Consider the following 6561-nt stretch of genomic DNA (forward strand, 5'->3'; position numbering starts at 1 on the left):
GCGCTCGTAATTAATGACAAACAACACAGATTTAATGAGGAAATCTTTATCAGTATAAGCACCATTCTCAAAAATAACTCAGCAAGGTCTTATTTAACAAAAAAAAATTGTTCATAGTATCAGCGTTTAACTACAAAAATGAAAATAATAGCTGAAATTTGACTTTGCTCCACTAACAACGTAGCAAAAAAAATATACTTTGCTTACGTACTTGATGTTGTTACCAAAGTATCTTTATTTGGAGCTGAAACTTACCACAGCAACCTCCATCTCGTCCTCTCCTTCATTATCGGGATCAAGATCGCTAGCAGCTCTGCAGGAGACAAGAAGCAGGAAGACAACAACCACAGAGAAAAACATGGTCGAACTTTTTCTTTTTTAAGCAAGATACAACTGCTGCTGACACCGTATTAAAATGAGTCAGACAGTTCCTTATCTAACGGTTGGCCGAAACATTAGATCCTGTGTATGTACTTCAGCCGGAGAGAATGCTATCAGAAAATTCTATGTTTCTGTAACTGAAGATCATTTAAAAGTGTCAGTGTTTACGTTTCTATCCAGTTTTACCCTTGACTGAATCAGCAAAGAAAGATCGATGGAAAGTTCAAATTACGTTCTCTTTGTTTGATTCAAAGCACGATTGTCAACAATCACAATAGTGTATCTACAGATATTTGCTTACACGTCTGTTCAGACTGTATTCAACGAAAACTGAGAATCTTCTAAAACGTTTTATTTTCAGATGTGGATCACATTGCCGAAGAACATGTTCACCCAGTACCAGCATCTTTCAACATGGAAACGGTGTACAAATAACGTTGCACAAACATTGGAGGTTTCGGAAGGGACTATATCAAGTTGCTATGAATTCTAATGTTTTGCATTTCCGTGATATGCAGGGAACTCGCGTTATGTAAACCTCTTAAGCAGGCAAGCAGCCACAAGCATCCTCAAGTAAGATTATTTTCTGCACAAATAATCAAGATCGGGTGAACAAAGGCCACGAAAGGTGTTTTTTAAGAAGCACAGAGGAATTATGTGTTCTCTAACCTGTGCTTTCTGATTATGTCCAACGAAAGTCGTTCGCCTGTCACCTGTCTTTGCATTCTCAAATGCATATTCCTCTTGTTGAAATACAACCATTGATATATAACAACTGTAAGGACTGTTTAAACACGGAGACATCATACAAACAATGACCCACGCAGGTTTGGGGATTCAGAGATGCTAGGTTATGTTACATGTAAGCTTAGTGGAATTTATTATCTGCGTGAATGAAACCCTCTGAATGGACTGAATTACGGTGAATCCACAGAGAAGCGTGGAAGTCTTTAATGGTGCAAGATTAAAGGAAATAATGAAAGTGTAACCACCTTGTATGAAGACTTTCCTTAATTTGCGCGCTCTCTCTCTCTCTCTCTTCTTATTCAGATTTATTCCAAAGAACAGAAAAGAAAACGAAAAAAGAAGAATAGTTGCCATTAATGAGTTATAGCCGGTCAACGTACAGCATCTATCTGCTAAGAAATCAAAAACGGACAATAAAAGTATTTTTGCAACGTATGGAACACAGCTTGAATTTGACTTTCGTCAATAACCAGAACTGGACGAATATTTATTACAACTCTAATCACTATGTATTAGCTAGGAAACGTGATCCATACAAGCTATAAAATGGTCCTTGTTGTGTTTCATCACTTAGAAACTGGACGTCTTAATTTAAAAGGGTTTCCTTCTTTCATTGGCCTTGACTTTAGCTATAACCATGTTGCTTATTACACAGACGAAGTAATAAATTCAATAATGATAATCATTTGAATTTGGGAGTACCGGAGTTGCCGGCTTCTTTTTAAGGAACAGAGACAAAAAGTGTAACATTTTAGAACTAAACTGAAGTCTGATGTTTGCTTGTACTGGGCGCTTTCAGCATTGAAAGCCATTAATGATATTTCTAGTTTAAAAATTTAAAAGCCAAGGAGAACAAAAGTGAAAATTTTTGTTACAAGCTGAAAACGATTCTACAGGACTGTCTTGAATATAGCCCTGAATGGCTGAGCACTCACACCTATATCGCAAAGAAGCATTATGACTCTTACCAGTTATATCCCTGAACGACAGCTCCCCGTACATTAAACCCCGTTTAGAGAAAATAGATGAGGGTTCTACTACTTGTTGCTACTAGATGTCATTGACACAATCCTTGGATCTCGCGAAAATTAAGGACAAAGACAGAAGGAAACCAATATAGAATAAGAAAGTCTATTCTGGATGCTGCTGAGGGCAGAAGTTTCCCCTTTTCACGGAACAACTAGTTTTGGGAGAATTGTACTGTAGCACCTGTAGAGATACTTTGAAATGACTCGAGTACAAATCCTTATTCGTTTCAGTTGTACAAGTAGCCTTTAGTGATGAAAACCGAAAAAGGTCGATTTAAGCTTCACATATATTTGGTGTTTTCTAATAATAAAACAACTGTTTGGAGTTGGTATAGCCTGCTGTCTGTACTGTTAGGTACAAAGAAAAGTATCTTCAAATTCTCTAAACCTGAAAAGAAAGTGGTAAAGTGTTTCGAAACTCCTTGCGCCATGAAATTGGAGTAATTCTTGTACAGTGTACAGTGTATAGTTCTGCTTGTTTGGCTAAATCCAAGTTACAAAGAGGCACAATGGTGCATTTGCATTATTTATTCGCGTTACTGTTTGTTCAGATTGTGTCGGAGGAAAGTAGTGAATCTTTCTCATTTTCCTTTTGTCAAATACGTGTCTTACTCGTACTTATTTCCGTGCGCCTTAGTTTTCGCGTATTTAAGTTCATGAAAGTGACGATCAAACTGGCAGAAAAATAAGTCGAGAAATTTACAAAAGCGAAAACTAATGTTGCCCTAATAAAGGTAAAAAATCAAAACAATTGCACAAAATAAGTCTTAGTGGACATGAAAATGGCGTCCACAAAAGCTGAAAATTTCGATTCTACGTCTTGCTCAGCTATCTTCTTGTGAATCACTTTATCCCCCGCGTTATTTCAGAAGAAAGTTTCCAAAGGATGGAAGAAAGCTACATAGTGTAGGCGATGTCGTCTGTGGAGAAACGAAGCTTCCCGTGGCAAGTCCTTCTTATGAATCTGAATGATATTTAAATCCACTAACACTAGCCCAAAATCCGCCAGTAAAGGAGTAATTTTATTAACTTCCTGCCTTCCAAAAATGGGGCAAATCAAATGTGAACTCATTTTTTTTTACGAATATTTTTCTTATGGCTCACTAGTGATACCATAGCTATAAAATATGAACGCATTGGCCTGCTTTAAGATGATCCACATTACTCTTTCAAGAGCAAGCAATTTCGCTTCGAAATTGCGAAGACGGTCGGAACAAATTTAAGACGATTTCAAATATCATGAAGATGGTTTCTTAAGAAAAAAAGACAAAAAAAAACTCGGAAGCTATCGTAAGTATCCAAGAAAGTAATTTCCAAAATCGTTTCAAGAATTGTAGCTAAACGATCCAACCTGACGCGATGTGAAATGCGACTAAAAAGTCTTCGCATCACCAGTTTTAGATTTAAAATCTCGCTTACTTATCGAAATACGTATTTTGAGTCATCTTACGATGAATAGAGCTCAACCACTTTGTAAAAATCTCCGTTTTGCAGCGTTTCTTTGGGGCCACGTAACTTGACACTAATTTACATAACTTTAATACCGACATCGCGGTTCCCGAGGTGACTAAAATGTAATACTTCTGTTTACATCTCGAAAAAAAATTCAAGATAATTCCAGATTTTCTCGGTTTCTGGTCTGATTTCGGGAAAAAATTGCTCGTACATCAAGGAGAATATATTTTCTTTCTCAATAAATTTGACCTGGAGAGTGGTTTGATAATTTTTTTTTCTCTCCATTTTTTTAACCTTTTGTTTTCTAAGTTCTACTGATTTTTTTAAATACGTGAAGGCAACTTATCCTATTTTATTTTTTTTGGCTGGTAAGTACTTCCTGTGCCCTTCCCTATGAGATATCGTAGACTGCTCTGCTGTAAATACTTAGTAAAGACGTATTCGGCTAACGTGTTTGCATCCTTGTTGCCACCCAAATCAGATCATGCGATGATTCATTTGGGAGGTTACAATTGTGCAATCTGTCACACAAAACTGATTGCATGGCAGTATGTACAAACAGAACAATTGTAACCTCCCAAATGAATCATCACATGACCTCAATTGGGTGGCAACAAGCATGTAAACACGTTCGCCGAATCCGTCTATTGTCTTTTTCGGTTGACTGGAAGGAGGTAAATTACTCCCTCACAGTGAGACTGTTCATCCTTGACCCCTGGTACTCACAAAGCCAGTAAACTACGAGTCCCAGGCCCAAGATTGTGAGTCCCAGATCTATGAACATGTGTCTCCTACCCTAGGGGGACAAATAGCATATAGACACAAGTTGTCCATTTGGTGTTCTTGGAGACCAGCACGTCGAAAGAGCGCAGTACTTTTGAAAATGTCCGCCCTGGGACTTCTTTCTCACTTCGTTAGACTTCTTAGCTTTCGTACAGATTTTATAATACATGAAATTGCAACGTCTATTGTACAACAGCCAAGTGTACTTTTTCAGCCACTTTTCATCCTAAGGAACTGGAAAAAGTCACCTCTGTTGTTTGCTGTGTCAAATGCGTGCCAATTTCTGTTATAAAACAGGATGACCCGCCCCCACGGATAGCTGAAAATTGAACGACCCGCCCCTTACCCTTAAAAATGATTAAAGTAAAATTAAAAATTGCACGAGTATGAAATCAAGACAACTCTCATTTTCTTCTGTACTGGCCGATGTTCCATTTTTCAAAAATTCCCCGGGTCATCTAGACTGATCAACTGGTATTCCGAACTTTCCTAGATTTCACAAAAATGCGAAATGGCCAAAACTTTTAAAGTTTGTTTCTGAATATAGTTCACCAGGAGGGGTCTCGTTGACGAAATAAAAGAAAATTCGAATTTTCAACCCTATCGTCGGATTCTCCGTATTTACAGATAGACACTATTTTGATGAATTTGCATCAAAATAATGCGAAAGAGTGCCTTGATTTTCTTTTACGGGGTCACGATAGCGCGAGTTTTGGTTAAATCACTCTCACTATAAATTTCGGACAGTTCTGAATACTTTTTCAAAAAGCTTAGAAACAGCTCTATTGCAATAGAATTTGTTTTTGGAACGTTCACCACGCAGTGGCAGAGCCTAAAAAGAATCAGAAAAACGGTAAAAGAAACAGGAAATCAACAAAACTTTGAATTCTTGTAAATTCAAAAAAAGCTTTTCAAGACACATTTTGGTCGTATTATTTTAAAGCAATTTTACAAGCATTGGAGCAATAGATTTCAAAATCAGTGCCTTTTCCTGAAATTGTGAGAGCATGAAGGACCTTGATGTGACAAGGCAGTAATTTTTTGACAGACAGTTCTTGAATTCTTGAGTTTTCCTATTTCTTTTGTATTTTGTTTCTGTTAACGTACTTTTCTGAAGTAACTTTCACTTTGTTGATATGAATTTATCTTTCTCAATCTGACAACTTTTAGCCAATTTTAGAGGACTTTTTAACGTTTTATAGGACGATAAGGTTACCTAGGCGAGAGAAATGACGAAAATAATTATTTGTACTGTAAAATAAACTCATTAGTATGTTGGTCATCAAGAATAACAAGGTGAAAATTCAAGTTAAATGGGTTGAAATCTGTGCCTTCAGTTTTCAGCCTAGGAAGGTGACAAGGCAAAATGATTACTCCTTCCTTAGATTTTACTCTTTCGCACACTATTCTCTGAGTTCCAACATTAAAAAACCATTTTTGCAAAGCAAAAGTTCAACAAAGCAAAGAATCAAACACAAGAAACAGGTTTAATGCTAACCATGACACAGGCTTAAAACAATTACAATATAATAAATACATGTAGCTGGATTACTTCATTGCATTTGCTTTCTTCTTAAGTATACAGAAGATCTAAACAACTGTCTAATTTTTTTTTTTAAATAGCTGAGTAATGCAAGCAAAGAGTATCCTACTATACTCGACAATTGCTTCAGTTTTAATCAATGAAGCTTGGTGACCTTTGCTTTAAATTAATAAATAAATGTCGACAGTGAAATGTCTACATCTACCGGTATCTTAGTCGGTAAGCACAACTGATAAATACTCAACTAGTTAAACTCAAGTCAATGTGTCTGCCTTTGCCTTCCTTCGAAGTTAGCAGGATAATCAATTTCTAGGTACATTCGATAGATATCTAAAGATTTTAGACTCCTAACCATTCAACTTTGCTTTTATCAAAACCGTACACAAACTTATATTGATCAATGCTGTTGACATGCTAATAAACCACTAAATATGCTTTTTATTAGTATCTTTTCCCGTTCATAGACGGGACACGACGAATATATCTTTTGGCTAATTTTTCTTTTACGCTCATTAATTTTAATCAAGGACTTAACACATCGAGCATGTTACATGGTTTTTTTTTTCTGACAGGTAATTAAAGTTAATGTGATCAACTGCTGCAAACATGAACAGCAATTTAATT

Source organism: Orbicella franksi, chromosome 3 (assembly GCF_964199315.1).
Source record: "Orbicella franksi chromosome 3, jaOrbFran1.1, whole genome shotgun sequence".
NCBI classification, from domain to species: domain Eukaryota; kingdom Metazoa; phylum Cnidaria; class Anthozoa; order Scleractinia; family Merulinidae; genus Orbicella; species Orbicella franksi.